The sequence below is a fragment of the Conger conger genome, chromosome 7, assembly GCF_963514075.1.
Source record: "Conger conger chromosome 7, fConCon1.1, whole genome shotgun sequence".
Classification (NCBI taxonomy): Eukaryota; Metazoa; Chordata; class Actinopteri; order Anguilliformes; family Congridae; genus Conger; species Conger conger.
In genome coordinates, this window is record NC_083766.1 from 28,248,407 (window position 1) to 28,268,527 (window position 20,121).

Sequence of the window (20,121 nt, forward strand, 5' to 3'; positions counted from 1 at the left end):
AGAAAACATACCACTCTATCTCCCATAGGTAATATACCACTCTATCTCCCACAGAAAACATACCACTCTATCTCCCATAGGTAATATACCACTCTATCTCCCATAGGTAATATACCACTCTATCTCCCACAGGAAGCATACCACTGTATCTCTCACAGGTAATATACCACTCTATGCCCCACAGCACCTCTCTGTCTCCCATTCCCACAGCTCCTGGGGGGAGGGGGCTGGAATGTTTTTGTGTCTCTTTACCATATAAGGTGAATGGCAGACAGAGCCACGCAGGTGAGACTATGAGTAGCTTTGATGAAGTCTATAGGAGAGTGGGGATCACAGAGAAACACACCAACCCAGCAGGATCAGCCAGGGAGACCAGGAGACCGAGCGAACAGCACAACAACCTGACGCTGGAGCCCACAGGAGGGGGGGAGGGAGAGAGGGGGACAGGGGAGGGAGGAGGGAGGGGAGTAGGAACACGGAGAACGTCGTTTCAGTAGAGAGCAACAGTACATAGCAGGAGACGCTGCTGCCACGGTGACCGCGCTCCATCCGATACCTTGACAACCGCTCCGAGCGCACGCCGCAGAACTCCGAGCGCCCCCTCCCACCCCACGCGCACCCCCCCCCTCCCCACGCCGAGCCCAGGATGGGGGAATGAGCCGCAGCCGGAGCGAGCTTTGCGCTTTCCTCTCCAGCTCTGAGCGAGGTGTTCCCGCGCGCGCGCTGGCTTCGGGAGGCGCCAGGAGGAGCTCTGAGGCGCTGTAGAGATGCTGTGTCTGCAGACGGGGTCTCCCTGCGCAGCTCCATCTGCGTGCCTGCGTTCTCGCCGCCCCGCGCAGATCCGCCGTTTCCCCGGGAACCATGAGGACCCCAGCCTGAGCTCCGAGGAGCGCACACTGCAGCCCCAAACCCAGAATGTAGACACACACCACAGGTAAGAGCCTGCTTAATCATCCTTCTCTTCTGCTGGGGAAATCTTCACGCTCAACGCTGGGAAAAAATATCTTGGTGCGCAAGACAGATTATTTAATTTTCTCCTCTCTCTCTCTCACTCTGTCTCTCACCCTCTCGCTCTCTCTCTCTCGCTCTCTCTCTCTCTCAGTGGGACTGTTTGTCCACAATAAATGTTAATAATGTTATTTGGAGATATATTGACAGTATTTAATGAACCACTTTAATATTGCAAGATTTCTGAGGGGTTTGATGGGGGGGTGTATGGGTCTGACAGGAATTGGTAATTATGTATAAGCATTATCTGCAGAATTTTCCAGTGATTGTATTTTCAGAAATAAAAAATGATTACCTTAACCAATCTGCACATTTTATAAAGTCCAAAATGAAGCTACACCATTTGAATGGTGCTGATGGCAGAGGAGCCTGTCTGTGCTTTATTGCTTTAATGTGTGAGAGCGAAGGCTAATGTTGGGGTGCCCTGAGTTAGTGGCGTATCATGCACCCCGTCTTCTCCCTGCGATTCCCCCACTCACCAGCGATGAGGGGACCATAGCCCCTGGTTATTAATACTCTAATTAATCTCCCCTGGCACCGTTCCAGGAAGGACCCTAGCGAGAAGGTATTCCTGTAAATATCCTCATAAATCACACAGCCTTAGTTCCGTACAACCTGTTCAATATATTTATTCATTAACGGAGAAAGACCAAACACAAAATGCAAAGCCAATGCACTGTAGGCCTGGTTTATAGGTACCTGATTCAATGTATTGAAACAAATGGTACAGATCGAAATAGTTTGTTATTTTGTGAATTATTTTTTTACTGAGAGACATCAGCAAGATTTATAACATAGTGAAAATAATCCTGTTAATATAATTACATTTTGAATTGAAATTGTTATTTTTTTAATATTCAGCTGTACTCTCTCAGATCCCAGTTTTTGTGAAGGAAAGGTTTGAAATGTGCAAGGATACATGGACATGGATATTAAAGTAAATTCATTATATGAAATAGACACAGTAATAACAGAAATTAACTGATAGCATATTAAATATGCATTAATAATGATCTTGTTACTAATGCATATTTAATATGTTACCAATGCATTTCTGTTTTGATATTGTGGTGTGGTGCTGGTTGTTAGCTGAGTATTAATTTTCTCATTATAAACGGTTCTGGCATAATGCTGATGGGTATTTTGTATGGATTGTCATCTGAGCTAATTTGGCGTCTGATTCTTTTGTTTGTTGTGCTGTAGGGATGGGGATGTTGTGTGTTTGGTTGGGTGTGTGTGTGCCTGTGAGTGTGTGTGTGTGGGGGGGGGGGGTGTTATTGTGTGAATGGTGATGATAGTGTTTTTGGTTATATTTTCTTCATTGTGATTGTGTGTTGTCTTGTATTTTGTGGACAGGCGCTGTATGGAGTGTAGATTCAGACAGTAGCCCTGTACGGAAATTCAGTTTAAACATGCTCTATGCTTTTAGTTACAGTGTTATGTTAGTGCCTGAATACACACACATGCGCACACACAAATACATACTACTACACACACATAACATAAACATAGACACAGTGACATTCATATACAGTAGTAACATTCATATCATATATATGCTCTCACGCCATTGCACACACACACACACACACATCTGCAAGCCGTGTTTTTCATTATGCTAATATTGATGTTTCTCACTGCAGTCAGGGGGGACGTTAGACCCCACAGTTCCTATCTGAGTTGACAAACAAACAAACACGCAATGTAAAGCATGCCCAGCTGTGACCTGTTCCATAAGACTGCTCATGTTAATGCCAGCTGGAGCCGCAGATGTGTCCCCCATCTCTGGTGTGCTTCACACTCACCTTCTCTCTGTTCAGAAACCCGTCCAAACTCAGAACCGCGCTGTCCTTTTAGCCACATTTCATCTCTCATCGCTGCAAATAACTTCCATTTCAGCAAAACTGGAAAGTGCTTTTAAATTCGTCCTTGATATTATTTTCGCTTCAAAGACATATTTTGTCACCTGATGAAACCAGAGGGCCTCTTTGCACTACTTTATATGTTACTGATATTAACTATTAACTATTCTGTGTTCTGCTTCATACAAAACTATGTAAAATAAAAATAAAAAAAGCAAAATATATTATTATGGAGATGCATCTGCTTACATGGACTTGCATTAGAGTACATGTTGTGTATTCATGCACTATGACATGCACAGAAGCCAGTTACATTTACAGTAAGTATCTGGTGTAAGAGTAACATTGAGACAGTGGAGTGGAACAAAGACAAGGAGTGCTCTAAAAAAGGGGCCACACCCCACACCCCAGTCAGGATACACAAGGCTGTGCGGGCCTGTCTTCACAGGACAGAGATGGCCCAGTGCACATTTGATGGGGGGCAGAGGAGTGTGTTTGTGTGCCCCCTCCAACCCTCAAGAGGGAAGTCAGCCCCAGCTCCTTCTAATGACTTTTTCAAATTGATGCAAATTTGTCATCTCTGAATGGTTGGGTTAATGAGACAATGTCTATCAGGCCTCGCTCCACCGTAGCCCCTTCCCCCACCATAACTAACATACAGCGTCTGACTCTTAGTCATTCCACACGGGAATAGCATTTTCTCAAGAGTACCAGGACACAGACCAGAACAGGAGTGAGTGTAGCGGACCGGCAAGCCGCAAGCAGGGGAATGGGCCCAGTGTTACTGAGCAAAATCAACTCAGATAAGAAGAGGTTTTAGGGTCCTACTGTAGGACCGAGACAGGCCTGCAGGTAGACCACACAGTTGAGAAGGACAGAGCTGTATGTACGTAATCCCCACAGTATATAGAGCTGTATGTAATCTAGGTAAACTCCACAGTATATAGAGCTGTATGTAATGTAGGTAAAATCCACAGTATATAGAGCTGTATGTAATGTAGGTAAACTCCACAGTATATAGAACTGTATGTAATGTAGGTAAACTCCACAGTTTATAGAGCTGTATGTAATGTAGGTAAACTCCACAGTATATAGAGCTGTATGTAATGTAGGTAAACTCCACAGTATATAGAGCTGTATGTAATGTAGGTAAACTCCACAGTATATAGAGCTGTATGTAATGTAGGTAAACTCCACAGGGCAGAGCTGTATGTAGGTAAACTTCACAGGACATCACTCTATGTAGGTTAACTCTAAAGGTGAGAACTACAGAACAGTATGTAGGTAAACCCCATAGGAGCGAAGGACAGAGCTGTATGTAGGTAAACCCCATAGGAGAGAAGGACAGAGCTGTATGTACGTAAACCCCGTAGGAGAGAAGGTCAGAGCTCTGTATGTAGGTAAACCCCATAGGTGAGAATGACAGAGCTGTATGTAGGTAAATCATGCATCAGAGATGGAGCTTTAACCTGTGTGCTATTGCAAATGACGCACTGAGTATTGCGTATGACAGCAGCAGGCAGTGGCAGATATATGATATTGTTGCTTAATTACACACATGCGGTGCCTGGAGTATCACTCTCTCACTCCCGCTTTCTCTCTCTCCCTCTCTCTCTCTCGCTTTCTCTCTCTCCCTCTCTCTCGCTTTCTCTCTCTCCCTCTCTCTCTCGCTCTCTCTCTCCATCTGAGGCGCTATGACGGGTTAATATCTTCGCAGACGTGAGGCAGCCCGTGAAAACGTGCGGAGAGGTTGAGGTGTTTATAATTACCGTGTGTTGTGTGCACACCCGTACAGCAGTGCGGAGGTAATTATGTTGGCTCACACAATGCAGCACTGGAGACAGTAAACAGAACGCAAAAGGAGAGTGTGCCACTCTCGCCTCGATTCACTGGTCTTTGACACACGGCCCCTCTGGGCAGGGAGGTGGAGTTTCAGATGGGGCGGGGGGGCGGGGGGAGGGTGGACAGCCAGGGGTGGGTGAGGTATTCCTCCCCACACACACACTCACACACATGTACACACAGACACAAATGCCAACCTGGGTCAAATATTTTTTGGAAATGCTTTAACCCTTCAGACAACAGGGTAGATTAATGAACATAATTTTTTAACAATTTCAAGAACAAATTTATTCTTACATGCATTTTTGGTCGTAACAGGACAGATTTATTTATTTTTTTGCTTGGCCTCAGCATCACAACGAACACGTGGATCTGTATGCAGACATACAGATCACGTGCACATTAACACACAAACACACACACACATATAAACATGCATAAAAACCTTCTTCACCACCCCACCCCCACATGCGCATACATACACACACACACACACACACACACACGCACAGTATTCGGTTTGATTAACCATCAATCATATTGCTGTGAGACATAGACTGACAGCTCTGGCATGCTGAAATGCATAATTTATCACAGGAGATGTGTGAACAGTGTGGGCCTGTAGGCCTGTTTACCTGTGAGTCCAGTTTACCTGTAGGCCTGTTTACCTGTGAGCCCAGTTTAACTATAGACCTGTTTACCTGTGAGCCCAGTTTACCTGTAGGTCTCTTTACCTGTGAGCCCAGTTTACCTGTAGGACTGTTTACCTGTGAGTCCAGTTTAACTATAGACCTGTTTACCTGTGAGCCCAGTTTACCTGTAGGTCTCTTTACCTGTGAGCCCAGTTTACCTGTAGGCCTGTTTACCTGTGAGCCCAGTTTAACTATAGACCTGTTTACCTGTGAGCCCAGTTTACCTGTAGGTCTCTTTACCTGTGAGCCCAGTTTACCTGTAGGCCTGTTTACCTGTGAGTCCAGTTTAACTATAGACCTGTTTACCTGTAGGCCTGTTTACCTGTGAGTCCAGTTTACCTGTAGGTCTCTTTACCTGTGAGCCCAGTTTACCTGTAGGCCTGTTTACCTGTGAGTCCATATTACCTGTGGGCCTGTTTACCTGTGAGTCCAGTTTACCTGCAGATCTGTTTACCTGTGAGTCCAGGTTACATGTAGACCTGTGAGTCCAGTTTACCTGTAGGCCTGTTTACCTGTGAGTTCAGTTTACCTGTGAGTCCAGATTACCTGTACATCTGTTTACATGCGAGTCCAGTTTACCTGTAGGCCTGTTTACCTGTGAGTCCAGTTTACCTGCAGATCTGTTTACCTGTGAGTCCAGGTTACATGTAGACCTGTGAGTCCAGTTTACCTGTAGGCCTGTTTACCTGTGAGTTCAGTTTACCTGTGAGTCCAGATTACCTGTACATCTGTTTACATGCGAGTCCAGTTTACCTGTAGGCCTGTTTACCTGTGAGTCCAGTTTACCTGTATACCTGTTTACCTGTGAGCCCAGTTTATCTGCAGGCCTGTGTACCTGTGAGTCCATTTTACATGTAGACCTGTTTACCTGTGAATGTATGGCGATGAGAGTATCGCCATACAGACCAATCTGTATCTCGCTATAATACACGGCGACGTGTGGCACAGTATGACACTGATAGGGGACGGCACTGAGAGAGTATGGCCGTATGACCCTGGAAGAGTACAGCACATTGTAGCTCTATTGCACCAAATGGATACAGCACAGAGAAAGGACTAGCCCTGCATTGCTGTACCCCAGTACAGAGAGGCTTCTTCGGAGATGAACAGTAAGGAGTGGCCTCCACACCGGCGGCCAATCAGCAGAGGCCTCCAGCGGCACTCTTGCTCCATGTAGCAGCTATCCGAGCGGAATAAAAGGTGCTTCACGGCCCTGGCTCCCCGTGTGCACACAGTGCACCTCTGTGTACACATGCAGCCGGCAGTTCTGGAGCAACACGGGCACCCTCTCCCTACCGTCCGCTCTTCTCTACGCGCTCTCCCGCATTATCCCGTTAGTGCGCATTTTACCGCGCACTTTACCGTACACTTTACCACACATTTAAACATGTTTTACCACCTGCTTCAGCACCCACTTTTTACTTATCCGTACATGCTCTAACGCACACTAGCTTGTTTGTATGCGCTTTAACACATATGCTTTACCACACAACTTCACGGACAGTGACTTTGAGCTTGAACGCATCTCTCTCTGTTGAAATAAGCTATGGAATATTATTGTTTTATGTTCAGTTGCCCTGCTGAAAAAAAACATCTCAACCTAGGTTTTAAAACAGCTGGTAACTAGTTGCCCAGCTCCCGCTCAACATGGTTTGACTAGCTAAAGCTATGTTTTGAAACTGCTGGTATCTGGAAATTCCAAGCTGGTCATAGCTGGATTTTACAGCAGTGTGATGAAATGTATGTTCAAATTTCAGCAAATATTTTGCAAATCTGCTTCAGTGTTCAAGACAGTAAAAATAATAGGCTATGCCTGGTGAAGCTGTCCATGTATTGAGGCCATTTTGTGTTTGAGGCAAGTGGTTACGTCATCATTTCCATAGTCAGCTGACTGGGAGGGTGCGGACCCTGGCCTTCGAAGACTTATCAGATTAAAGCAGGATTAAGCTTGGGTGACAGGCAGCCGTATTAACGGCTGATATGATCTATGTCATTATTACAGCTGCAATGTCCCCGCCTGAAGGCAGGCTGAAACATCTGTTGCCAGATCTAAAGTGGATAAAGAACATGGCGAGGGTGTGCCCTGGGCGAGTCTGACCGCACTCATCACCCCTGGAATGTGTGCCAGCTGGCGGCCTTATCTGTGGCCCAACCTGGGTGCCCCACACCCTCTGTCTGTGTGTCCATGAACGCACTGAATCATGCGCAAACTTACCAGAGGGAACATGCTTCGCAAGTACTAAATTATTAATGCCACTCGGCCATAAAATAAACATCACTCAGGGGGGAGCGAAGTACTTTATGAGTCAATCATTTTTCGTTTTGTTTGAGACTTTAATGACTTCGTAAAATTAATGATTAGCTTAATTATTTAAAGAGACTGTCTCTGCTTGCTCGTTTAGAGGGACAGATTGAGGAAGCGGTATGCATGCGGGAAGACGGCTTGCTTTGGCAGGGTAGACTTGGACGATTTTATTGCCTATTACCATTCGCCTGGGTCCCGTCCAATGAGCCAAAAACTGCACAAAGGAAAGGCACCCCAGAATTATTGGAACCTTGAAAAATATGCACAAAGGCTACTCTAAACTTAAAGTTAAGTTAAGTTAAGTTTTATTTTCCAACATGTGTAAAGTAGTGTGCTTTATTAATGATTCAATGGAATGAACCAAAGTTGTAGACTCACTGAGTTCCAAATACCAAGTAAGCTTGCGATGTTCTGAACAGTGAAACTTTCATGACAAATAAATAAGAAATGACTTCCAGGTTTGTGTGTGTGTATGTTTGCATAAAAACTTACATACAGCATACAGTGACATAGTAATGGTGCTTCCCTGTGACAGTGTGGTGGGGAAGCTCTTGCTAATGAGAGTACTAACCAGGCAGGCTTATAAGACTGTGCCAAAAGTGTCCCGGTATAGATGGTATCAATTTTTTATTCATGTTAAGCCCTGGTGTAAAATCCAGCTATGACAAGCTTGAAATGGCCAGCTACCAGCTGCTTCAAAACCTAGCTTGAGCTGGGGGTTTTTTCCGGCAGGGAGATAAACCAGATAAAGATTTAATATGGATTTGCCTGCAAAATTGTAGTAACTGTGCTCCAGGTGCCGTTCGGAACATCGTGAGTAGGTGTTCGGAACATTGTGAGCTAGCACGATCTTCCGAACACAGGGAAGTTTTGTAGTTATTTGTCGTTTTCTCTATACTTATTGGTCCAATTCACATGAATCCAAGTGTTTTAGTGTTTGGAATAGCCAAAGCAACCATAATCATAAACCACATTCCGCAGGGGGAAAATTACCATTGAACAGTGTTTGGAACCCAGTGAGTCTACATTATTTCCCAAAAAAATAGGTTTCTCAAGTATGGGTACCCCTGGTTTAATACTTTGTGCAAACAGCCCTGGCAAAGATGACAGCCATGATTCTTTTCCTATAATTTCTGTTAAAGTTAGAGAACACATTTTCAGGGATATTTTGCCAGAGAGTTAGCAAGCAAGTGAGAGACAAACAGAGAGAGAGAGAGCGAGGGAGAGAGAGAACAGCATGAAGATTACAGGAAATGACCTTTTATAGAGATACAAAGACAGATGAAGAGATTCTCCAAAATCCTCACAAAAAGATAATCAAAACAATTGACAGTTTATCATAGTCATTTTTATTCTGTTCCTCTGCCGAGATTATCTTTGGAGCACATTATCTAACCCTCCACGCTACAGGCCAAGCTTTGATTCATTTTATTGTTGCTATTTGTCATCTCGGTCGGAGGAGATCCTTTTAAGGGAAGTTTGCTGGGCTTTGTGTGTGTGCGTGTGTTTGTTTGATAGTGTGTGTGCATGCTTGCATGCATGTACATGTCTCTGCGTATGTGTGTGTGTGTGTGTGTGCGTGTGCGGATGACTACATATGTGAAACACCTTCATCAGGATGAAGGTCAAAAATAAGGTCAATTAAGGCCCAAAATAAAATACTTCAAAGTCCAATGATAGCAGAGTCACAAGTAGCACTTCAGGGCAGTGATGTTATTACCTGTGGCTGTGCAAAAATAATACCTGTAATAAGAGAAGGAAAGAATGAAAGACAAAATCAAAGGGAAGGTACGGGTAATGGAAGACAAACTAACAGACACAAACACACATTTATTGGCATGAAGACAGAACAGCTACACATACAAATACATACCCAATGCTTGACCTACACTCACCGAGCACTTTATTAGGAACACTTTTACTTTATTCCACCTTTATTCATGCGATTATCTAATCAGCCAATTGTGTGGCAGCAGTGCAATGCATACGATCATGTAGATATGGGTCGGGAGCTTCAGTTACTGTTCACATCAACCATCAGAATGGGGAAATGCTGATCTCCTGGTATTTTCATGCACACTAGTCTCTAGAGTTTGCAAAGAATGGTGCAAAAAAAAAAAAAAAATCCAGTGAGCAGCAATTCTGCAGACAGAAATGTCTTGTTAATGAGAGATGTCAGAGGAGAATGGCCAGACTGGTCAAAGCTGACAGCAATGCGAATAACCACACATTACAACAGTGGTATGCAGAAGAGCATCTCAGCACATCATAACTCTAAATGGATAGGCGACAGCAGTAGAAGTCTAAAAATAAGTCTAATAAATACCTAATAAAGTGCTAGGGGGATACATATCGCTAGCAGTAGCTAAGGTGATGAGGACTGGAATGAGCATGTGCGAATACTGCGAGTGGCTTGCGTAAGAGTGCTTATAAAGTTCTCTGTCACGGAGAGACTGAACCAGGAAACATGAAACGAAAGGGATTGGTTTGATCAGTTCACTAAATAAATGCTTTAATTGCCTGCTGGAACAGTGGGGCGATGCGAGCTTGTTCCCTGACAGATTCAGCGGCCATAATCAAATCTGGGTTTCCAAGCGGCTGTACAGTGCATCTGGCACAACGGTTGCGACAAAATGGATTTTTAAGTGTGAACACGCCAAAACATTTACATAATGGTGGTGAAACTAGCTGCTTACGACAGTGATAGATCCCTCAGCTGACATCTTCTGTTAGCTGCAGATACCTGACAGTGGTTCCAAGGTGTTTCCTAAATGATTTGTGGAGTGAGTGACGCTGTGTCTGACGCTGTGGAATGAATAAATGAATGAATTATTCATTTTTACCTATGATGTGATGACAATTTCATTTTGAGAAAATGGATGAAATAACAATGATAGAGTGCATACCCAGCAATGGACTGCAGTTGGTAGAAGCTCTTGTGTTTTGCACATCAGCACTACAGCCAGCTGCAGGACGGTTAACCCACTCCTTTGAATTATTCGAGCAGCTGATTCCCTTCACGGCAGCTTCACCTCAAACCACTGTAGTGTGAATGTACAAAATGGCAGCTGGCCATTTATGGACACTGTATGCCAGTGTATGAATAGCAACATGTATGGATACAGAGCTAAAATGATGTTTTGCCCATATGAGGTGGGAAAACATGTTTAAAGGGGGAAAACATCTTCCAGATGTGTTCCTTCCCGGAACATTTTCCGGGAAAGCAGTGCATGATGGGACCTGAGGGGAGCACTCCCAGCAGCAGCAGGCCCCTGTGGTCTGGCTGAAGGACCAGGCCGCGTTGCTATCGCCATGGCGACCCTGCCTCGCACACAACCGCTGTGGCCCGACTGTCATGTGAAGAGATTAACATAGCAGGAGAATGCTAAGATGATGCACTCATGCTGTGGTCATATATGTGAACATCTGCGAGCATCTCTCTCTGATTGCCTTGGCGGAGCTCATTATGTCCTGCCACATATTTAACATTTCGTATCAGGAATCCTGGAGGAGTACTGCCCCCCCCTGGCGACTAAGTACCCTGGGGACCCATGCCCCCCACCCCACCCCTGCTGTAAGGGGTATTGGGGCATTAATGAGAGAGGGAGAGGGCATATGGCCTCGGCATGGATCCATTGCCTGGCAGGCCCTCAGTCTCCACTGTCGGCTCTCTGAAAAGGACCTGCCTGCTGGCTGAGATCAAACAAACGTCTCCCTTACATGATTACGGCCTCTAAATTATTCAACCTCCTCTGCTCGTTCAAACACAGATGCACGAGACGTGCCAGAACAACATAGACGGCAATCCTTTTATACGGAAGGGATTTTAAGGGAAAGATATGCGACACCAGGAAATGTAAATACTAGCACACACATACTGACACAGCTAAAACCACATCCATGCTAACATATAAAGTATGCACACTAAAGGAAACAGACCCACTAAAATTTATTCATATTAATATCACAGTACACATATTAAACCAGGCTCATTAATTAAACCATGGACACCCTGTTTTGAGGTTGTTTTGATCCTCGTTCTTTACGGCTCCACTTCCCAGCTGCACAGACAGTGAAAACGCTATACGAAGTAAAATATTGTCTTACATTGTTTACTCATTAAATACAAGTGTACTAAACCATCACAGCAGTCTGACATATAATAATTTCAATTAATGAAATATATGAATTGCCATGCCATCTCCTCTCCCCTGATCCATGGCTGAAGAATAATGATAATAATAAGCAAAGGAGGAAGCAGAAGAAGAAGAAGAAGAAGAAGAAGGAAAGAAAAAGTACGACCATATTGAACTGCATGCTGGGGAGTGAACCAATGTGATGAACCTGCTGTGTGCTTTGAAAACTCCAGGAGTTTGAATGACAGGTGAGAACCTTGTCTTCGGGGCCCCAGCTGCGTCAGTCATGTTACAGCACGCCCAATCGGATGCCAAGCCCCACCTGTCTATCACACCTTTCCCACCCCCCTGGCAAGAGCACGCTCCATCGCTCCAATCTGAAAACTCGGACTGACTGTGACCTTCAGCTACACTCCGGTACTGCATCGAGGACCCTAATTCCTTCACCATCTCCTCTTTTTCAGCCAAACTGTAAATGATTGACTTTATCTAATCAAAATGTATGTTCAATACATTAAATTCATTTAATTTAGTTACTTGAATGATGGTGTAAAAGGATGAAGATGCTGATGAGGACCCACAAGCACAGGAGAGAGAGATGGGTGAAGATCAGTGGCGGCTGATGAGTAAGAATTAGGCAGAGGCCTCACCTTTAAATCTCTCATTACTCTCAAATGGCTTCCATTTACTTTCATTGATTAACAGTCCAGCAATTAATTAGCTGACTAATCTAAAATGCTATAGATAATTATTACCAATTGTATACTGGGATTGCATTCTTAACATCAGAAAAGCATTATTTTATGTCCAGCAATTATTTTAACTTAAATAACAATAAATAAAAGAAATAATAATTTCCCAAATTAAGCGAATAGTCTATTGAACACACAAAGGTCCAGCAGTTTTATTTGCATAGATTACGCAAATCAAACTGTGTAGATTTACAATCTACAAATCAATGTTTTTTTTGCTATCTTTTGCTGCCACATGTTTCTCTCAGAGCTGATGTGATGTAAATTGTTAACAAAGGGCTTTACATTTAAAAGTTAAATCAATAAATACATTTCACTGAATTTAATTCTCTCTCATTATTTTCATTTTATAACATGCCATGCAGAAAGACAATGGTTCAATGACCATTTACCAATGGAGTAACTGGTAATGGGGAGGTAAAGCGAACGTCTTGCTGAAATGCATTTCCAGTGTACTGCTAAATGCTATGCTAGTGCTTTTCAACATAGACGACAGGAGCAACAACTTCATATAAGCACATGAAGCATTCAATCGTTATGCAACCACAAATTTACAAGGCTCCGTATCATCCATGTACAAGTGTTGGGTCGCCTTGACCAGCTCAAGTAGATAATGCATTTTAAAACAAACCGCACCTTAAGGTCAGGTAGAGGACGCATTTTACTTAACAGACAGCATACACAGTGCATCAACGCTCAGTACAAACCATGTCCCCATAGGCACACTATGTCGCTGCAACATCTGGCGATGTAATCAAATTCATCAGGAATACACTGTATTTACATTGTTTGCTCACTGGCTCTACATTGCCACGACGTCGCTGTTGAAATGTGTAGCATTCAGGGCAGCTGCTTGCTGGCTTTACGCCACTCGGATGTCAGTGTTCAATGCATTCCATAGTGGTCTTGCGGCCAGTGAGCAAACGCTCTAAATGCAAAGTTGTCCCGGTGAATTTCATTACATCGTGTCAGGGTGATGCTTGTGTGCGTACTGGGGTACAACCCTGTAAACTGTCACAGATTGTCTTTCCAAATGGCAAAGGGTTTGACAAGGTTCAACACAGAACCATCATCCATAGCAAAGAGCCCTTTCAGAAGCGTTTTTTCTAAGACTGTGTAATGAGTCACATTAAACACACTTTTGAACAGGAGTTGCACACGTGAAGTGTCCGTACAGAGGCCCCAGTGAGTCGTACACTGAGTTCCTGCTCACCTGCCTAATTAGGCCAGACACAGGGTCAGCACCACACTGGGAGAAGGGCTTCCAACGAACACGTCTGAATCACAATCAGTAACTTATCACAGAGCAGGACTCAACAGCTGGGGAACAATTACCTCCCACAGCCTCACATCTGTTTCAGAGAGAGACAGAAAACAGAGGGAGAGAGACAGAGAGAGGGGAGGGGGAGAAGAGAGGTGAGCAAAGAGCAGGAGAGAAAAAGAGTGGGAGAGAAAAAAGAAAAGGAATAGAAGAAACCTAGGGAGAGAGAGTCTTTTTTTAAACAGACAGCAGAAGTGAACACAGAACTGAGAATGTAACCTGAGATGACAGCATGCAAGGAGCATTTTGAGAAGTTAGGACACATTCCCTCTTTAGCTGAGTGACCACATCATAGCTGACAAACCCAGAGATTGCATTCACTTCAGCAGTCCTTCTGGTCCCCCACTACATTAAAAGGCTTCCAATCCTTATTTGCCCAAATATTCCAGCACAGCTCAAATTGAAAGCTTCAGTTAAGCAATCTCAAGCTTTTAATATCATTAGGTTTACATGTATTTCACGAAGTGATACACTTCTCCCAAGGTCTGTATGTTCTCAATCTAAACAAATAATGGAAAAGCATGGATGCACATACACTGATACGCTGAAACATTATGAGCACCCACCTAATATGCTATTGGTCCTCTGTGTGCCACCAAAACAGCTCTGACCTGCTGAGGCATGTACAAGACCTCTGAAGCTACCAAGACACTAGCAGCAGATCCTTTAAGTCCTGTGTCCTAAGTTGCGAGGTGGAGCCGCCATGGATCGGACTTGTTCTTCTAGCACATCCCATAGATGCTAGATCATATTATGATCTGGGGAATTTGGAGGTTAGGGCAACACCTTGAAATGTTTGTCATGTTCCTTAAGTAAATTTATCTTCAATGAAAAATAATGTTTTTCTGTCTTTTGTTACACACCAAATGATGATAGGCAGACACAGACACTGTACAAACACGGAAACTCAGCCATATGTCTTCTGTAGAGCACAAAACAATGTCGTGTTGGCAGTTATTATGACGGGATACAGTGCTACACTACGGTGAACTTGCTAGGTTTACTGTTCTGGGTATGAGCATGGGCAGCTTGCGCATTGGGTGAAGCTCCCAACATAAAATGGCTGCACAGCACTTAATTTATTGATGCCTAAACCTGAGCCACTGATTGCAGGGAAGGACGCCATCTTCAATAAACGAATTCACCCCTGTAGAAAGCAACTTCACAACACTGAATATTATACAATAAAGCCTTTGCAACATACATGCTGAATGATATCGAAAGCATAATGACTAATATAGCAGACATATTTATGAAGCATTACCAGATCCACATGCTATTTGTCATCATTTGTGCACTTAAACACCTACATCCACTTACACAAATGCAGACTTAAGGGAACACTCTCAGGTTAAGCAAGAGTGCCCCAGCGGGACATTAACCTCGCCCCCTGGTGGTTAAAAGCCCATACTGCGGCGCTCTGTTGGACTGCCGGCCCTCGATCAGATGCGATTTCCCCCAGAGCAGGTGGAGCTTCCGTCCTTGCCAAAGCACTTGATCAGCGAAGGTGCCTTCTCTGACTCGTACCCGCTCTGCTCTCTATCTGTCTGAATACAGCAAAAGGATGGTGGACTGCTACCATCGCTATCACTTAGGGGAAAAACAAATGAGTACCCTGGTGAAAAAAAGTTTTTAAAACAGCTGGTAGCTTGTTGACCAGTTCAGACCAGCTCCACACTCAACATAGTCTGACCAGCTCAAGCTATGTTTTGAAACAGCTGGTATCTGGTAATTTCATGCTAGTCATAGCGGGATTTCACACCAGGGTATAACCTGCTTGGTTAAATTATTCATATCCACAGATTTTCAGTAGGGCCTGTCTGTCTGAATGAAAGAACATTGTAGATAAGGATCCTCTGGGTTCTTTGTGTATTTTCTGCTGACACATGCTCAACATGTAGTCCATTGGGTCGGGCATGCGTGAAAATGCCTCTGAGTGAACCTGCTTTACCAGTGAGCACTATTTTATCAACAGCTAGTTTAAGTGGGACTCTCTTCAGCGTTATTTATACTCTGATTTCTATTAAACCATGAAAAGAGTTGACAAATGGCACTGAAGTGAGTCAAACTGCCTATTTGTGTATGGCCACTGAGTGTATTGCTGCGTCTGTGAAAAGCATTAGTATGACTTCCGTGGGCATTATGACTGGCCCACAGAGATCGTCTTCCTGCAAGTGCGCAGTAGGCAATGTGTTGATTTACTGAGGAAAATGCACTGCACCGATGCACAGAGTTGGGCTCCTCGCACTCCTACCACACAGTACTGTCCGCATGACTGTAGGAGTGAAGTGCTGTCGGTGTGGAGGTGTACTACTACTGCTGGTGAGTGGTTGTTTTCAAAAGGCTGGTGTGGTTGTGGCAGATCTTTTATTGTATTTTACTGATTTATCCATAGTTAATTATGAGCCTTGATGTATTCTTATTGGGATCTATCTATGATCTATTGTACAGGTTATTTCTTTTATGATTTTTTTTGTGTTTGTAAATAAATTTGGCACTGAAGGTGGGGCTGAGCATGTCCATGTCATAATTTTGAACATGCACAAACCCCATTATGGATTTGGGAGAGTGTAGACAACAATGGTTCTCCACCAAAACGTGATGTCACCAGTCTGCTATTTTTCCACACTACAGACTGCAGCTACGTAAGCTTGCATAGAGCAGAGTCAGAGGAAGACCTGTCATATGTAGATTAAACTAGCAGCCCAAAGGCGCCCAAGTCAACCAGCAGGGGTCACTACATAGCAACGGAATGCAGACCTCTAACCGACTGAATTCCCTGGGCAATGCAATCAGCAAATGTGCCACATCCAGCAAAGTGAGTGGCCAAAGTCGGCCATGGCACGGCCTGGATTCAATCTGAGACTGTGGGGCTGATCCACACACCTCAGCCTGGCGTCTTAACGGAGTGAGCCACCCAGCAGCCTGGCGTATCCATTCTCATTTCACATCTTTTGATGGTGCAGTTGAAGTTCTGCATTAAACATCATATCTTTGCCATAACCAAGATCACCAAGGCTCCTTTTGTGTCACCGTTTTAATCAAAGATGCGGTTCGGAATCAGGTCAGCCTGGGTTAATTTGATTAAACACAAAAGAGCGTAATACATCACCAGGGTCACCTTCTTTCTCGGGCATGGGATCCACCAGGATTTAAACTTGCGTGACAATCTTTATCCTTGTGCGGTCCCCATAGATACTGGATTAGCATAATCACCAGACTAATCATATGATCAGTAGTTAATTGTGACTCTCATGAAAGCTATTTGTTCTCCGGGCACATGGAGAGGAAGGAAAATAAACATGGACGGAATGTTGAACGAGTTACTCTTAGCCAGCGAGTGGATCAGTATTCTCCTCGCGCCGTGGACACACGCTATGCAATTTATCCATACATGTGTAAAGAACAACAACAGAGCAACATACACAATGAACAACATCAACTACGCTCTTCTTGTATGGGGACCAACAACAACTTGACTAGAAAAACTGGGTAACCCCGAATTACATGCATTTCATGAACAACATGTAACAGATGTCATGCCAGTCCCCTCTACAAACCAGTGTGGCATGCAATGTCAAAAAGTTCACACACTCCTGGGATTTGTTAAAAGGGTTCTAAAACATTGTCCGGTAGATTGTTGCACCACACAGTGCTTCTAAGCAGCACACAGTAAGGTCAAGCTACCAACGACACCCCCACCCGAGCCATACAAAATTAAATAGGCCAGTTGGTATTCTGCTGTGTCACGCCATTCCCAGTGCCTCAAATTCTATTAGATATTTGTAGACTTGGAGATGGGCATCTCACCACATATTCAGGGAGTTTAAGAGCACAGCCCACCTTAATCATGGAACACAGCACAAGCCTGTTTGAATGATCCATTCAAGAGTAGAGAAATCAGAATACATGAAATGTGCAATCAGACAAATGACTAAAAATGAATAACAGGCACTGGCTTGAAATAAACTTGTCAGAACAAGAATGTTGCATAGAAAAGCTGACAATGTATTACAATCCTGATGCACTTTAAAAGCCACATTTTTTTTCACCAGTGCACAGATTCCCTGAGGCCATTAGGTTTTTGACCCCAAGCAAGTCTGCACACTTGACACAAAACTCCCTCTTGACTTGATTACAGTATTTGAGAAGGGCTTTTCTTCTGAACTCCTCAATTACAAATTATTTGCACTAAGAAGAGCACTGCAAAGGCACCAGGAGAGCTCTGGGACAGAAATGAGAAAATCTTTCAAAATATTGCAGGGAACGCAAAAAAAAAAGGTTTTGATTTGCCTACACCTGCTGCAAATAATTTCTTTATTACAAATAACCTTCTATTGATCTTTTTCTGCATGCAAAATGGCTTTTAATGTGTGTAGGCTATTTCACACTGATTAAATAAACTGTGGTACTGTATAGCACTAAAGAATTGATAATGCCACATGTCTGTGCTTCTACTACCCACACTGAACGCAACATGTGAGTGTGTGGGAACATAGCTGTCAATCATCATTACATACCAGTTGACTGAATGATGTGGATGACAGGGGAGGTGTTATGTGATAACCATCCAATAATAATCAAAGACGAATCTACTGGCATCATGCTGAAGGATAACAAAAATGCAGGTGAGAGTGCTTTGGAAAAAACTGACTGTACACATATTGTCTGAAACAGACATGTGCAACATGATTCTTTCATTTGTAACATGCTGTTACCCAGTTAAATCAAGTAAAACGATCAATACCATCACTCCAGAGATTAATTACCCCAGTCACGTAAATTGACATCACATCAATCGATCCAATTCCTTCCCCTCCAGAAGACCCATGCACTTCCATGAATAGCTCATCCATGAAAACCCATTATATCATGACAAGACCACAGAAAACTAGATACTGTATAGCTTTTCTATTTCTTTATTTTATTTAAGTTTATATATTAAATATTAAAAAAATTATACTAGCATCAGTAAGTATGGCAAGCACGAAGGTAATGTTGAAAGTGTTAGTTGTACTTGCAAAGGGATGAACAAAACTATTAATTAAAAGCATTAGTAGTTTTTTTTTATTGCGGAGCACTACAGTGTCATGACAGTATAATACATTAGCCCACTCCAATACAGTACACTACAAATATTACAATACATACAATTACACCTCTAAGGCACTGCAGTATTATGATACTGGTACCATACATTGTAATAATTATATCTCAAAGGCACAACAACATTATGATATCCATACAGTAAATTGTTACATCTGGGAGCGGGGTGCTTATATGGGAGTTTAGTATATCTTAAAGAAATGTAAGTAATAATAATGGGAAATAAAGACTCTGTAGAAATTCTGATTCTGTTAATATTATGTTGTTTCTGCATGATAGAAGGGCAGTCTACTAAAGAATACTCAGAATGCCTTCTTGCTAGAGTCATGGTAGCAGGTTTTGGATTGAAATATTATACAGAAACAGGGTTAGCAGGATTCATCTATTTAAAAAAAATTATGAATCAAAATAAATCTCTTAAATCTTAATTTTAGTGTCCTGTGTAAATGTAAATGTAAAATTTCCATAATTATCTATTTGATAACTAACCATGTGAAACAACAATAGCGAGCCCAGTGGTTAATGTCGATGTGTCGGACGTAAACAGATAGCTAATTAAAAAATACATTCAACATTCTTTTTTGGGTTCTACATCTGTAGCTAATGTATCTCACACGAAAAACCACTCTATACACACTATATAAGAGATGTTCTCTGACAAATGATGTGGTATTTTGGTTGTAGAGGAAATGTAAAAGTGCATATGCAGCTATAGCGTGTAATATGATGTAGGCTCCAAGGCTGATTGGTGTCCTTCCCCTCTCTAAATCTTTCCTAAATCTCTTACCAAGGAACATAGCAAAAGCCAACTTGAAATAAATCTTTCATTTCCTCAATATTCCATCAATATTTTATATCAACGGTTATATTTCCAGCCCCGCTCTTGCATCAGTGCATAAAATGACCCTGCATCACATTCCCCTCTGCATGCGTATGCTTTGCTGAGATATGGCAAGTCTACCGTCTGCTCCATTCCTTACCTTTCATTTCTTAGTACTGAGATAAATGTGAGGAGTCAAAGAGCATTTTTCATAACCTGCCACCATCTGTTGCAATAGCCCTGTAGAATATGATTTTGCTCTGTCATTTGTCGAATC

At 43.2% G+C, this 20,121-nt stretch overlaps 1 protein-coding gene across 1 annotated transcript in view; it reads left to right on the forward strand.

Annotated features, from left to right (window-relative positions):
- The first annotated feature begins 811 nt into the window (after positions 1 to 811).
- The window catches only part of LOC133132225 (short transient receptor potential channel 5-like), a 61,739-nt gene continuing 42,429 nt past the window's right edge, over positions 812 to 20,121 (forward strand). Inside the window, exon 1 of the mRNA XM_061247530.1 lies at positions 812 to 934. The gene's annotated coding sequence lies outside the window, so the exon portion shown is untranslated. The remainder of the gene's footprint in view (positions 935 to 20,121) is intronic.